This window comes from Homalodisca vitripennis, chromosome 1 (genome assembly GCF_021130785.1).
Source record: "Homalodisca vitripennis isolate AUS2020 chromosome 1, UT_GWSS_2.1, whole genome shotgun sequence".
In the NCBI taxonomy this organism is placed as follows: domain Eukaryota; kingdom Metazoa; phylum Arthropoda; class Insecta; order Hemiptera; family Cicadellidae; genus Homalodisca; species Homalodisca vitripennis.
The window spans coordinates 166841019-166857731 of record NC_060207.1 but is presented as its reverse complement, the minus strand read 5'-3'; positions in this window follow the sequence as shown (position 1 = coordinate 166857731).

The window sequence follows — 16713 nt, the reverse complement described above, 5'->3', positions numbered from 1 at the left end:
TTTTTCACTAAAAATACTGGGCTTGCATATTCTGTGTAATCCTGACATTCCTCTAATATTTTTGCTTGTACTAAATCGTCCAATAATTTGTTTAATTTTTCCCTTTCTGTTTTACTCTGCCTATACGGTGGTGAGTTTACAGGTTTCGTATTTGGTTTTAATTCGAGTTGAACAGGAGGTATGTTTGCAGGAGTTAAATCGATTACCTTTGTTGTAAATATGTGTCTGTATTTTTGTAAAACGTCAAGGACTTTTTTGTGTTCTTGGAGGGTTAAATGTGGTGAGATATCAAATACTATGCCGTCCTTATCTGTCAATATTGTTTTTCCTGTGTCAGTTGTAGTGGTATGGTGTTCCAGGGTAGGCTGTGCTTCGAGAGTTGGGTAATGTATATGTCCTATCGTAGTATGTGCGGGTATCCTTTTTGGGAAATTTGATGCGTTATAAATATTTACAATTGTATCTGTACCATCTTCCCCTTCTGAAAGATATGCATGACATTTCTTTTTTATTCTTAGATTCCTATCTGTTTCGATGGCTGTTCGAGACTCGATACCTTTTAAGGAGCTAATCCTAATATGCTGATGTGGTGCTATAATTATGTCTTGTGGGGCTGTTACATCTGTTATTTGCTGTACTTCTAACTCCTGTGTGTTTTTAAAATTCTTGATGTCTAACTGCCACTGTTCATTCATAGGTATTATATGTTCAATCTGATATTTGGTAATTTTTATTGTTTTATTTTTTATAGTTTAACTCCACGCAGTTCTGAAATAGGAATATGTTTCCTACCAATATTGGGCTGTTTAGATCAGGTGTCACATAAAACGTGTCTTCAAGTATTACTTTGCCAATTTTTATGGCGATTTTTGTCCGAACCCAAAACTGTTAATGGTATACCGTTAGCCGATATCAACGAGGGTATTTTGCTAGTATTTAATTTTGTTTCACAAACTAGGTCTGCTCTAATAATGTTTATGTTACATCCTGTATCTATAATGCAGGGTACTGGATGTCGAGGGTTTGTGGTCAAGGCTACGTCTATTGTTAGGACAGGCATCTTCTTCTTGGTTTTATTTTCGCAATTAAATATGAGTTCATAAATATCCTCTAATAATAATGTTTTATTTTTCCTCGTTCTGTGTATCCTGTCTTGCGTTATTTCTTGCAAGTTAGTACAATCTATCATATTTCTGTTTCTTCTGTTGCTCTATGTGATTTAAAATCTGTATAGTGTCTATCTCAATGGTTTCTTCCAATCCAGTATGTGTGTTTACCTCCCCCATACTACAATCTGGGTCCTGTTTTTACGTGCGCTACCCCCTTTAATACACTAGGTTTTTATCTGTCGTGTGAAATTTTCTGAGACTGCAAGGTTTCTTTGTAAAGCTGGGTTTATTTATATTTGTTGTCCCCGAGGGGTTTGGTTCGCTTAGGGTTGGTGTTGGATTGAAGACAGATTGAAGTTTTATGGTGTGTATAGGCTTTTTGCATAATAGGTTGTTCAATTTCTTCCATCTTCTTTAAGGGTGGGAATTCTTGATTATAATCTATGGCTTTAAATATCACTTCTGAACTGGTCTTTCCAGGGGTTGATAGTGGTATTACTTTGGGGTTAGTTGGAGTGAGTAAATGTCATAGACTTTATACATTTGTAAGTTTGTCGATTCCTTTGGTTAAAATCTATAGTGTTATTTGTTTTCGCTTTTAGTAAGGGGGAAGTTCGGTAAGGGTTAGTATAACCTCCCCCTATTTCCCCGTTTTTTTTGTTGATTCTGTTTATAATAATTAGACTTGTAACATGATTCGATATTGTGGTTTGTTCGCTTGCAGTACCTGCAGAACAGCTCTTGTGTATTGTTGTTGGTTTTAGGTGCTAAAGCGGTTACTTTGGGGTTGAGAAGTTAATGAACGTTGCTTGAACCAACATTGTTCAGTATTATGGTTGTCTTTACGGCAAATAGTGCAATACCTATTTTGTCTAGCAGGTTGTATTTGGGAATGGTTTTGTCTTCTCCTATCACTGAAAGTAACGTGTTTAATCATAGGTGGCCTTTTGGGTTGTTTGGGGTAGTTTGGGCTTTCCATATGTCTATTCTGGTGAGGACTAGGTGTTCTATCATATCTTGGCTTATATTTTGAGTTTTCATACGGGGATGGAGACCTTTCGTACCTGTGGTTATGATTTGAAATTTGGTTTGTAGTTAGGGTAGCTACTAAATTGGTTAGGGTGTTAACTTCTGCTTGTAGTTTATGGATGATGTTTTGTTCATATAAGGGTGTACTATAGGGTCTGTTTGCTGCAACCCTATTGTATCTTTCTTTGTTTTTCATTTGTGTTAGAACTAGCTGTTCTGTAATTTTTAAATTAGTCTCTAGATCACTTAAGGTGTCGTTTTTCAGTCCTATAACTCGTTCACAGATTTCTGGTTTTAGTCCCTGTATGATAAAATGTATAATTTTGCTTGTCCTGTATTGTACGGTCATATCTTCGGCATGTTGTTAATATATCTAAAAAATAGTTTAGTGTTGGCTCGTTCTCTCCCTGTATTTTTGTGTTCTAAAATAATTTGTAGACTCTGAGTTTGTGCTAATGGAGTGAAAGCCTCTATGAAACTTTTAGCAAGTTGATCCCATTGTAATGGCTACCCCTCGTTGTTTTTTGCTTGTAGTATTTGAACCAAGTTAGTGCTGTGCCTGATAAATGCGCTGGGAATAAATTAACTTTAGTGTTGTCTGTCCATCTGTTTGAAGTTGCTGCCACTAGGAATTTGTCTAAAAAATCTTGTGGATTTTCGCTCTGGAGACCTGTGTAAGTCCAGCAGATATTAACGGTATGTTTTCCCCCATGGTTACTGTGTTCGTTCTGTCAGGTAGTGTGAGTGGCTCGTAATGTTGTGCTAAGGTTGGGGGTGCTTGTGTCTTGATGTCCGCCTCAGGGTTATGTACTATGTCGTATAAATTTGTTCTCTGCACTAGAAAATCCACGATTGTAGCTAGATCCTTGTAGTTTTCCCTGTCCTCTTCACTTAGGTGAGTTTTTCGTGTAGTTAAATTATTAAATATGGTTTTAATATTAGGGTGACTTGCGCTTATACGTGTTAAGTTCTTAAGTGCCGCTAGGATAGGTCTGAGGTCTGCTACAGTGTCTGTGTCTCTAGATAGTATTCCATTTTCATTTAATATTTTTATTATGTCACTTTTGGAAGTCCTATATGTGTCTAATGGTATTAAATCTTCATGTAGTATGGTTTCCATTTAATTATACATGTCCATTGACGTACCTCGTTAGTTTACTTGGCGTTACTCTAATTACGGGTTTGAAAATATTTTTGAGTTTATTGGAAATTTAATTTATCTTTTAGGTAAATGAGTGGTTTGTCACTGAAGTAGGCTATTTTAGTTTAAATACGTTTCTTATAAATATTATTTAGTTCTAATTTATACCTAGCCTATGAAACTATGTGCTCGCCCATGTGAGGGAATTTGAATGCCAATCGAGTTTTAGCGCCTCCACCATGTAAGGTTTTGTAGGGTTGGTTTAGTTTAAGATTAAGGTTGTGACATATTTTTGAGCAAGGGTTGCTGTGAGAGGATTTAATAATAGGTTAGATTGGCAGTACAAATACCCTCAAATGAACCAACACATTTATTTGTGACAACATTTCATTAAATTGATTAATTGATTGCGTCAATCGACATATTAAGCACAAAACTTAATGTCTTAATACTTTGAAGACATATTTAATATTAAATTATTCATTACAATTATTTTGAATTTAATTTATTATAAACATTTACTAGTAATTTTGTAGTGTTGCAATAATAATGAGTTCATGGACTAACATGAGAAACTTTCTTTAAAATAGCTAAACATTTACATGAATTTTATATTTTCGAAATTGTGAAACATTTAAATAGATATGGAATTGAAAATGATTAATGAACCCTAAAATATACTAAGTTCTTAAAATTACTTACATTTTATTTCACATCACACTTATTACGCCTAGAGATATTTTTCCGCACACGAAACACAAACACTCCCGAACTTCACTTTTCGAATTCCCGGCCTCCACTTCCACCTCTCCTCCTTGTTCTTCAGTTTTGATGTTCTTCTCCCGCCAGCTCATTGACCACGCCTCTGCCAAATCTCTCCATCATAATTGGTGAGTAACAATTTTCCATATCCAGCAATGGCTGTCCCTTACATTGTCGCACGGTTTTTTACAAATAAGCATTTCCTGTTTGTTCACCATCGGCGTCTGGGCGGATGTGCGTATCTACTTACATCCGGAGGATGTTTGTCTCGAATTGCAATACGAGACTTCCTTTCCAGCAACTATCTGTACATCTATTCTATGAATTTTATTTTACTAATAATACATATGTCTTACATTATGAATCCTTATTCAAGGGTATCAGTAAGTTGAGACATAAATTAAATAGTGCTATAAGGCTGTCTTATGTGTTCGGAATTATGGAACATGTTTCAAGGAAACAATCTATTTCTTGTACTCAGCCCTTATACAAAGTCAAATTGAATGTGGAATTGTACTACGGGGAGGTAAGTACGTAAACTCTATAAACATAGTAATTTTGTTAAAAAAATCATGTAGTTGTTAATACAATTGAGTATGATCACACAAGTTTCCCTTTTTCTTTCCAAAAGAATGATACCATTAAAGTGTATTTTTGTATTTAAGGTACTAATAAAATACGTCTTTTTATAGAAGATGCGGAGATAATGTACTCGTATACGCTTCAATGTCGCAAAACATCTCGAGAAGTTCAAGTAAGCATCGAGAGCAAGCTGAAAGATGAATGGGAAGATCCGGATGACCCTTATGACATCACTTATGGAGTAGGATTCAACAAAAAAATATTATTACAACGCATCAAGCAAAACTGATTGTATATATTAATGTGTGTAATGAGTTTACCAGTTCCTCTTTCTCTTAGTGCAGCGTCTGATATCCGACACTGTCACAGACTTTACTCCTGCAATCTGGAGTCATGTTCGTCTGAAGAGATTCAAAAAAGGTGACGACGAAGAAGCTCCAAATGAACTCTTTACATCGCTACATCGTTTTGATACCAAAGCCACCCAGTCTACTAAATATATTGTGATCTAGGTCAAGAGGTATTCTCATTGCCTCATCAGGTGCAAAATTAGTTGAGCGACAATTAAATCACTTGTATCGCATTTCAGAAACGTTGCAGTAATTGGAGCGAGTTCCTAAACAGTGCAATAAACAAAACTAGACTACAGTGGTGTGCTTGGAGGTGGATACGTAGCACTGTTAAAACACTATATTATGCAGAAATATTTACTTCTACAACAGTTACTTTATAAAGTTTACGTAATAAGTGAACAGAATTCATACTATGTTAGTTACAAAACTTGTTTATAAAAGTTAAACATGCATTTCATTATTCAAATTTCAACATCACAGTATGTGTTATTGTTTTTACTTTAATATATGATGCACTGGTTGTTTAAGCAATACGACATTTTGTATGGTAATCTAAGATAAAAATTAGCCAAGGTGTTGAAAAAAACCTAATCAGTAACTAACCATTACTAAACAAATATCAACATTTTCCATATTATTATACCTCTGAACTGTAAATTGACTATTAGCATTAACACGCTTCTTAAACTTGTCTTCGTCAAACAGTTCAATCAGTATTCAAAACGCTAGTATAGTTTTGATATCTAGTGAGTCATTTTCTGGCGTCAATAAGTAAGTTTGTCATTGTTTTTTGGTGGTAATTTGTAAGTAGTGCCTATATTTGAATTTCCATATACTATATGTCTCGGCGCCATGGTATACATGTTTCACAAAGAGAAAGACTATTCAAAGTTGATTTAATTTACTTCTGCCTATATCTACAATGAAATATTTCAAACCAAGCCCCCGCAGTCAATAAGCAAATTAATATTTCTTTCCAACACAGCCAATATAATTCAGGTGGGAATATCTATTCAATACTATACACAACGTATACGTATTTTGTTATAGTGTAAATAAGAAATAAGGGACAGATATCAAATCAAGCCAAAACTAATAAAGTTCAATGTCTAAACAGAACAGGGTGTGTGAATTATTAAAACGGCTAGCTTGGACTAGTTATTGTGTAATCTGCCGCTCGGTGAAGATCTCAAACAAAATCCATGAGATCAAGTCGTCTTCTCCCGTTGACTGTATTTATTTCATATGGTTATTTTACTGTTTACATGTTATTATTAGTTTATTTCAAAACATTTAATGAAGTTATAAGTTAGGACGTATATTATCATTGTCTTGTGGATCCAAAGGTACAACAAATGGTGCGAGATGTGGTTGACTAAGGTGGAGTTTCATGTAAAGGTAAATTAAAGAAAAGAGTCTGGATACAACTCAAAAAAATTACGAAGACAAAATAAAACTTTCATCTCAAGATTTCTAAAACAGCATATATTTCTAAAAGTATGATAAAAATATTGAAAATTATTTGCAAACTCATTTTAGCAAAAAAATGTGTGATTTATTCCACTTAAAAAAATTCAAATAACAAGAAAATACGCATTTATGAATGTGTAGAGATACTGCTTATCTGGTCAATTGTCTGACCTCTGCTTTCATGTAAAATAGTTTCCCAGGAGTCTTAAGGCACAGATCCGGTTCAGAGTTTAGAGTTTCGAATAATTTAATTCAACTCAGCCTGTTGGGTATTTAAGTTGATTACGCTTGTTTTTTTGAACAAAGTACAACATGTATGCTGTGTTCTGCTATGTAATGGACGTGGGACGAACAATAACTAAATAGATATCACAAAAATTGATGGGTAAGTGTAAGGGAATAAATTTCTTTTATTATATAGTTCTACATCATTATATTAATTTCATGTAGTTTTCAACACAAGTGTTTATTCTTGCCATAGAACACCAATGATTTTGTTTCCTGATCGAACACTATACATGTTATGCCATCCGAAATACCGTTCTGAAGATTTTTTTAAGTTAACAGTAACTTCAGCTTGTCCCGTGATCCCTTTCACACAGTTCATGTACTCTTCATTATAATGAGGGTGAGAGATTACAGCAGCAATCCATTATTTAACCAAATGAAACGTTTCTTGAAACTCAGTCTTTAAAATGCCATTTAAAGGTATTCTCTCAAACCTTGCAATAACGTCCTTTCTACATGTAGGACATTTTGGTCATTTTTTGTCTTAAAATAAACTAATTCCATAACTCTCGATTTTAATGCTTATAATTATATTTCATTAACTCGCATTATGGGTATTTTTATACAGTAATAGCCACTCATTGAGAAAGAGCTCGCGCCCAGTGGCTAAATATGAAGGAGACATTATACACAGTATACTTGAAATGGATCACTTACAACTGTTCTAATTGTACACGGTTGTTAGTAATATGTAACAAGAAAAACCTGTACTATTTTGTTTCGTCTAACCGAAGCCCATTAGGAAGTCCTTGGAATACCATAGCTGGTTTTGCCATGTCATCTCTTATAAATTACCAGTTATAATGTGAGACACATTCAGTCCAGCTACTGTGTCAAATCAAATTATGATTTCGTGTCGTAAGTTCTCGAAATAATTCTGAGTGAATTTCTTATCTGCTTTTAAATATAACTTAAACCTTAGGAGTTTTATAAACCAATTCAAACTTTAATTAGTCACCAAAATTCGATAAAGTAACATTAGAGAACTTTAGTTTGCGCCATTCTTCTTCTTTTTACAATATTTTTCAAATGAGGTTTCACTTGCTAGGAGTTCATATTTAAAATTCTTTACCTTTTCCCAAAATACCCCTTTTGGGGAGGAGGTAGAGTAGATAATTTTCATACATAAAAAACCCCTCAGTATATTTTATAAACAACCCCTAAAGTATATCACTTATCTCTATTTATATGAAAATAATTAGGTAGTGGGTGGGACTTAAGACTGTCGGTAAAATTGTTTATTTAAAAAAATATACTAAATATTCAGAAAATATTTCATTAAGATATGAAAATTGTGCCTTAACTAGATAATAGTTCATATGAGTTCAGATTTCTGTTGATTGGCAACCATTTAATTGTTTATTTCGAGAACTTTATTTTAGTATTAGTATTTAATAACTTTAAAAATAAAATACTGGTGCTGGTGGTATAAGGAAAATATTTTAGAAGTAATAAAATTAATTCATTAGTAGCAATAGCTTGTTATTAAGTTGTAATAAATACGTACTGATTTTTTAGATAATTTCTTAATCCCAACCAACGGGTATACATAGCCATCAGTATACTTCGCGGCCCTGACAAATTCATATATTGAAAATTTATACGTGGAGAGCAAAACGAAGATGAAAAAATAAAAATAAAACTCATATTTTCTAAATACATTTGAAGAGTAAAGAGAAGAGGAAAGTAAGCGAGCCAGGTTTAGTTCCGGTGGATCAAATACTACGTTTTTGCCATTTATAAAAATTAGCTCAATTATTTAATTATAAAATCAGAAACTTTGTTATAAAGTACTGTAAACAAGTAAATCATTGTTGTAATTTTCTCACTGCATTAACTTAGAGTTGTATATATTCCTAGCATTACCATTAGTTACTAACACGAAATTATTGGCACAAACATATATGCTAATCAAACATTAAAATAAGGCATTGCCAACTCATAAAATGTGACGTAACTCCTCAATCAAAAACGCGTTATCTCAAAATATAACGACTGAAAATGTTTAAATAGCAAGAGAATATTTGTAACATTAATAATTTACTTATTGTTGTTATTCATTAAAGTCTTATCATTTATAAAATTAAGTGAGTTATCTCTTACATCTAAGTAGCGTCCATGCCCTATACTTAAGCTTTGAAGTTTTCATTGAGTGTTCAGAACACAAAAACTATACAAATAATTCAAAATTTCTTAAATTACTTAGTTTATAATTATTTTTTTATGTACTGAATTATCGTTTTTAGATGCACATTTATCAAAATAACAATATTTCTAAATCTTCCATTTAGAATAGAAATAAACGGCCTACCGTAATGGCTGATACACCAATGAGAGAACTCCAATATTCTCAAAGCATGCAAACAGTAACAATTCCCATTACATGCAACAAGATGTTCAACGCTAGTCAATATTATATATATATATATATATATATATATATATATATATATATATATATATATATATATAATATGGAAGTAATAATGCATAGAAAACCTGCAATCAATGTATTATGAACCACTCGAGTCCGTATACAAATAATTGAAGTCCGTACGTATTTTACATATAGTGTCATAGAGCAGCTTTGAACAATTGAGCGATTCCAATTGCTTTAATGCTGTCAGGCACATAATTTTAAATTTAAATTCCCATCCAAGGTAGAATGCGTTCAATAAAGAGTTTATATTGAATACTCTATAGCTTACCTTCATCTCATAACGTAACTTATTAGTTATTAGCCAGTGTAAGTACTAACGTACATAAGATTTATGGATCATCAGATAAATGAGTTTAAGCAAACAAATTATGGCTTTTCTATAACTGTTTAAGGTTCAAAATAAACAGTACATATACAACTACAAACTACGTCTTCATAACATCAACAAGATATGCATTCTGAATGGACACTCTCCAGTTAAAGATGTCTGTGTATATAAATTTCTAGAAAGAACAACAAATGCGAGGGAATATACAGTTTTAACCCCGTACAAGAGACCTTTAAGTTTGTAAAGAATTCACCTCAGGATATCCTACGGGAACGATTTCTTTAATTAAGTTGAAACAGGAGACCTGATAACATGGTTTGGACTATAAAGTTTAACCATGAACTCAGTGTTATGATCTTAGATGTTATTCCAGTAAACATGCTTCTTTATTACATATTATTAATTTCTTAGAATTGTATACATATAAACTTCCAATATATAACAAAAACGTTTATAGTCAATAAAGTATTTTTTGAGGATTCTCTAAATACAATATATAAATATCAGCCAAACTTTACTTTAACCACAGTATAAAATACATGTATAGTTTACATGCACAATCAATTATTACATATTTATTTATTATGTAACACATATCATATTTAAATATTGAGGCCTCACGTATGTCTTAGTATGAATATTTGTATTAAGGTATGAGATATGAATGAGGTACAATATACAACAAAAATTATTGTATACGAGTAATACGTGTCTTAACGATGATTTAATGAACAAAAGAAGTTAATCGAACTACAAGTGAAGTGAAGTTTCTTGAGTAATCTCAAACCTATCACTTGCAATACAATCAATTACCCCTAATTCTAGTGACCTTTCCTTTCAAACCCTTCATTGGCACCAACCCTTACAGCCGCCCTTATACAATCCTGGGCCGCTTAATTACACAGCAAAAGTTCCCTAATTAGAGGTACTTCAATAAGTTCGCCAACTTAATGTTTAAGTTAGAGACGTAAGGTTTATCATTAAATAGTGTTAAACTTACATTTTACAGAATAATGCAACTGTGTATACACAAACTATTTCTTGTTACTTTCGTTTCACAATTTTATAATGTTTGAAAACATTACACGAATGTTATCCAAATCTTTATAATACATTTCAGCGGAGCAATATTTCGGAAAGTAGTGCTTAAATTTTTTAATGCATGTATTGTATTTTTTCTCATGTGCAAGAATATGATTGTTGTTATATTAGTATTGACAATTATTTTTAGTTAAGTTCGAACTTTTTTTGAGGCGTGCATTTTCAATAAATTGACTTCTTACGAATAAATTATGTTGAAATATGAATATTTATAACAGTTAGCCTATACAGAAACAAAATGTAATAAATTCAACACTTCCCATTTTTATGCAATTAAATATAAAATTTCCAAAAGTTTCATTTTATAAAAACCCGGATAGTATACATTTTCCATCCTACTATTCTTAGTATTAAAATACACAAAATAAGAAAATAAAAGAAAAAGATTTATTTCGGTTAAATACGGTCTTAGCTTATTAAAGAATTTTCATTTACCACCAATTATAATATATTAATTTTAGAAATTTCGTCTACTAATCTTAAATAGTTTAATGAAACTTTAAAATTTACTTCCCTTGACGACGTTTCCTTAACATGAAGTTGACGTCGACTCACAATACCACGGGGTCAGCATTCTTGGCTCGAAATTGTAGGCGTAGTCGCAAAAACTGAGAAAGAATCTGAGTATAATGGAAGGAAGAATGCAACCTACTCAAAATTGAACCAACTCAAAGTTGAAGTACTCAAAGTAGGACTCACACTCGCCTAAAACAAAATCACGAAAACTTATAATCATGAGGGCGTAGTCTCGTCAGAAGGACATCACTGCAACTTATATACATATTAATGTTACAAGTAAAACATCATCACAGATAATAACTTTTATTAGAGTATTAACAAATTTACTTTATAATATATTTCAAATAGATGATGAGAAACATGGGTAATAAATAATATGAAAAATGTTACTTTAACTTACGGACAAGACGCTCGAGCCCCTCTGATGGGTGTTCGGCTAAAGGTTTAAGAGAAAAAATATTATTCCTCAATAGCAATAGCAATTAGTTTATTATTCAAATGTAGATCCAAGAAAATTTGAAAAAAGTTATAATACTAACCAGTAACGAGTAACACAATTGTGAATATCATATATATATATATATATATATATATATATATATATATAATACATAGTATAACTAAATATGTGTACAATTTTATACACTAAAATAGTTTAGAAGTCACTTTTTTAACTACAACTTAACTATCTTGATATTGTGTGAAAATGGTGAGTTTCAAAATTGTTCTAAAAAGTTACGAATATCTGGTACTACAAATTGACTCGACAAAAACTATATGTAAATTAACTTTAATAATTATTTATTCATTTTCAATATGGAGATAGCAGATTGTACATCAAATCTACATTCATCTGACTGTCCCGGAAAGGACATTATTCTCACAATGAATTAATTAATGTCCTTATTACCAGAACATGAAATTATTCATGTCGTAATCACATCATTACACATATTACCTTTAGCCACTTCGTAAAAACGAAATTGATCTTCTTATCGAATGTAAGTATCTAATTTTCATTGCTGAAATGTATATGGCACTATTAACCGTGCATTACAAACTTTAAAGGTTTATATCTACATTGTTAATTACTGACTGATTTTTATGATCTAGGTATTTGTAGTAAGATTTAGCTATATTCTTTAAATACGTAACAATATTATTAGTCTTTACGGTAAGTGTAAATCCTTCAACCATTATCTTGAAACGTTATTACGAATAATTTATCCCGATTCCACAACTCTTATATTCACATTATAAACGGATTTAAGAGCTGTGGAATCAGACTACATTAGGGCGTTCTTAAATACTAATGTTCGAGGTGGTCGGACCGAAGTTCTCACTGGAAATAGGGCGTACTTGAAATCAACGAAATTTCAAATAAAGCGTAAATTATTTCCAACTGAAACCACACATCTCTGTTCGCACACCCAAAATAGACAATTAGGAAGCGAGCCCCCATGGTGGCGAAAGGGATGCCGGATCAGAATTAAACCAAGAAGGAAAAAACACCGTGGATAGCGTGCTCAGATTCATTTCCTTATCATTCATTTCCAAAAAAATAACATCTTTAACCAAGATAAGAACCTTCTGTAAAAAAAAACAATATTGGCCAGACGAATTTAAGAACGAAAAAACACATTACTACAATTAACCCAAAACTTTCTGTCGTATGCCTCAGGTGCACCTGGATGAAAAAAATATGAACAGCCATAATTTAAAACAAGAACTGTCAATTCCACCCGGTATCCTTCGGCTGAGAGCGGGCTCCTAATGAAAACCAAGAAATAAGACTAAATAGCACTTAAACTAAACTTAAAAACGAAATAACAAAATATAAACTATAATAACTGGCAACAATAACAAATAAATAAACTAAACAAATAAATAAATAACAAATAGCAGGGTATCACAGATGTTGACTAGAGGGTTTCGGCTCATCATGGAGGCTAGCTTTCCAGCAGAGCAGGAAAACCCTGGAAACTTTCTGCGACCACCCATGATGAGAGAGCAGCAGGAGCCAAGAGCTCCTCTCCTGGACCTCTAAACAGTGCGAAACAGCAACTTAAGCCAGAATGTTAGTAGTAAAATTTAAAAAAATAACAAATATCATTTAAAAAATGCAAAACCATATTACGGACTTCCACTAACATGCGAGAATTTAGAAGTTCCTTGCCACTCTGAAGAGGATGTGCAGAGCGCTCTCAAACAGCACAGTCAGTGCCTTCTGCAGCCACAACGAACAACACTTACAATACTATATAAATATACAACATATATAAATACACAACACGAGCCGGGGAGAACTGGGCTCAAGTCTTAAGAACCGGCTCACAGCTATAAAAAACTATAAAATTAACTGTTTTCTCAAATTTTAGTTTATTATCTCTACTAATAAAAAAATTAAAACTGAAAAACATATAGGCTGCATTTAGTTTTTAGCTCCTCTTAGTCAATTTAACAATATCCTAAGGTTTGCGTAGAGAGTTTGGTTACACCCTGTATACAAAAATCAGATCTTATTTTACTGTTACTATACGTTATTTATCTTTTCTATTTTCATACTACGATGTGATTGTATGAAACTCTACTGAATAAAATAATTAATTCTATGCACGTAACCAAAGAACCAATAAAGTCTTGTTTTAACAGTTTACGTATTGCTTTTGAATTAATCACTATGTAAATGATATCATACAAACAAAATACTTAAACATCATACCGCAGTTATTTGCATTCAGTTCACTGATATAGTAATCCAATATCCATTATGCAATATGACGACAGTCTGGCGTGGTTACATCTGTGACCTTTATTGCGTTTTGCATATTTATGTACAACCATAAATATGCAAAACAATTTAAATGAGGGGAAATATAACTACATCTGGAGATAAACAATCATCATAAGAAATTGGCTTTACCAAGTAATGGTTCCAATCTATCTAGTTAAGTGCCTTAATGCCATCCAAGCACTTGAGAAGGAGACGCTCCGTTTACCAAGGTTTGCGTAAATCGGTTTAACAGTGCCGAGTCACTACTTTTAGACTTTAAAACACCAATTGCGCTTTCGTTAAATCTTTTTTATTGTTCCATTCAGTTAAGTACATAATGTTCCACAAAATAGTACTACATGTGAAATTAGTATTAGTAATCATATTATTAATAGTAGTAATATTACTAATAGCAATAATCATTAAATAATTCTTGCATGGAAGTAACCTGCTGACATATGAAGTACAATAAACATCAATTATTGAAAACAGAAATTTTCATTATTACAGAATCATCATTAAATCAAATAGAATATAAAATTTCAACTTTTTCAGTGTCTTTCGCTGTGAAATTATGTATACGGTAATAATAAAAGAATATCGCTTTCACTAATAACATAACTGCACAACAACATTGTTGATGGTGTTCATATTGGGGGAGTAACAATAGGAGGAGTATTTTATAACCATTGAAATTATTTTAAAATCTTTCAAGATATACGTCTTACTATTAACATGACTGTACTCCAAATTATAGGTGGTGTTTTTATTGGGGGATTGATCTTATAGGAGTGGTTTACATTCATCGAAGTTAGCTAATAGCTAACATGCTAAGAAATTTAAAACTGTGCCCACACCTCCCAACTAACAAATCCTAAACTAAACTAACACTTTAATTAGAATAATATATTTAGTGTATGTAATGTAATTAGATAATGTAACCACGCTGCAGCGCGAGTTTATTTAGCAGTTTACTGACACATTGAGCCGTTATCTTGGATCATTTTATAACTCTTCGAAAACTTTTGGAGAATAAAAAGCTACAATAGTCCGGTGAAGGCAGTTTAATATTCACCGTAATGGGACTTCTGTTCCGCCACCAGTTGGGCTTTTCACACAAATCATCTAAGTGCCAGACATTCAACTTGGATCAAGTGCACCAAATAGTGTAACATATTCCTATTCCCAGTCCAAAACCCATGACGGTAGTCCCTTCTTTACTGATTCTCCTATTATTATTCAACCGGGAAAGAGGATGAGAGATATACTACAGATCAGCTTCATTCTACTGATTGAATTTACTTAGTGTGACCTAACGTATATTAGTTGCAAAACAATCTATTTTAATGAAGTTCGTTCGATGTAACACATCATTACTCCATATGATTGACTGTTCATTATATATGATTATTATGACTTTCCAAGACTTTTTTTAACAGGTGTTTGAATAACACTACTTGCCGTACTTCTATTATCTATGAAGTTTAATATTATATTTCAAAATAATGTTGTCATGTTATAACGACTTGGATTGTAGATATTAATATTCAATGATATTAATATTTAAATTATCAATGAGACATCCAAGACGATATAAAATATTTTTTGATTAGTAAGCTCCGAGTGAATATTCAGTACAATTTATTACTAAATTGTTAACTATTAAATATTATCTGGTTTGTCTAAAATAAAAATCACAGTTCTAAATAAAAATTATAGATTTATTTTAAACTGGCAAATTAATAAGTTCAACGTTTCAGAATTTTTATCACTTTATTTTCCACAAAGAATGGACAAACCATTTAGTAAATTAAAAAGTTCCTTTGGCAAGAAATTAAAATATTAATCAAATACATCAAACTAAAAATCAGAGCTCTCTTCTAAAATAAAATAATAAAGTTTTAAAATAAAAATCTAATACCACTTGGAAATAACTAAAATAAAAATGTTCACTTCTAAGTTCACTCAAAATTCAAAAATTAAAAAATTAAACTTCACTTTCCACTAGTTGAACCTTAACTATCAAGTCTCTGCAATTCAGATTACAACTCTCTCAAACAATCATTAATGTTCAATTAATTTCCAATTAATAATTCCCAATAAAACAGTTCAAATTAAATATTAATAAATTACTACTTTTCCAAATCTCAATTAAAGTTATTAACAAAGTTCAATGTTTAATTCACTTTTCTTGCAAGTACGAACCAAATGTATTTTTTATGATTCTATTATGCTCTATTGTTCATCGAGAATTAGTTATTCAGATTGCTCTGTGGTTTCTAAGAATTTAATTTTTTCCTCAAAATCCCTCGCGGAAAAAAATTAAGAAACACGGCGCACTGTAATCAACTTAACTCACGAAAATTACCAAAAGAAGGGCGAAAATTATGAGCGGGCGCTTAAATACTTCCCTTTCCAATCAACTTTGCAGGACATCCGCGGTGTTCTCTCATTGGTCCAGCTGTATCAAACAAGGAGAACAATAGTCGCAACAAGACAAGTTCTAATCAATTCAAGGCAGTCAACCTGCCTTCCTAACAATTTAAAACTACCAGTACTAACTTGCCAAAGGATTACATGTTCGTTTTTACCCTGACTTTTCACAATCTAATCTAAAATTAAATTCCAATATTTCGATCCCAAAATTTTCATTTAATTCAAGTTTTAATTAAACTTAAAAAAATAAATCAATGTAGCTTTAAAAACGCTACACATGTTTATGATAGAATTGCTCTTGATAATGTTTGATACATCCATAAGACTTTCTGACCAGTTCAAACTATACAATTGCGTTTATTGTAGCAGGGGAAACGTTATT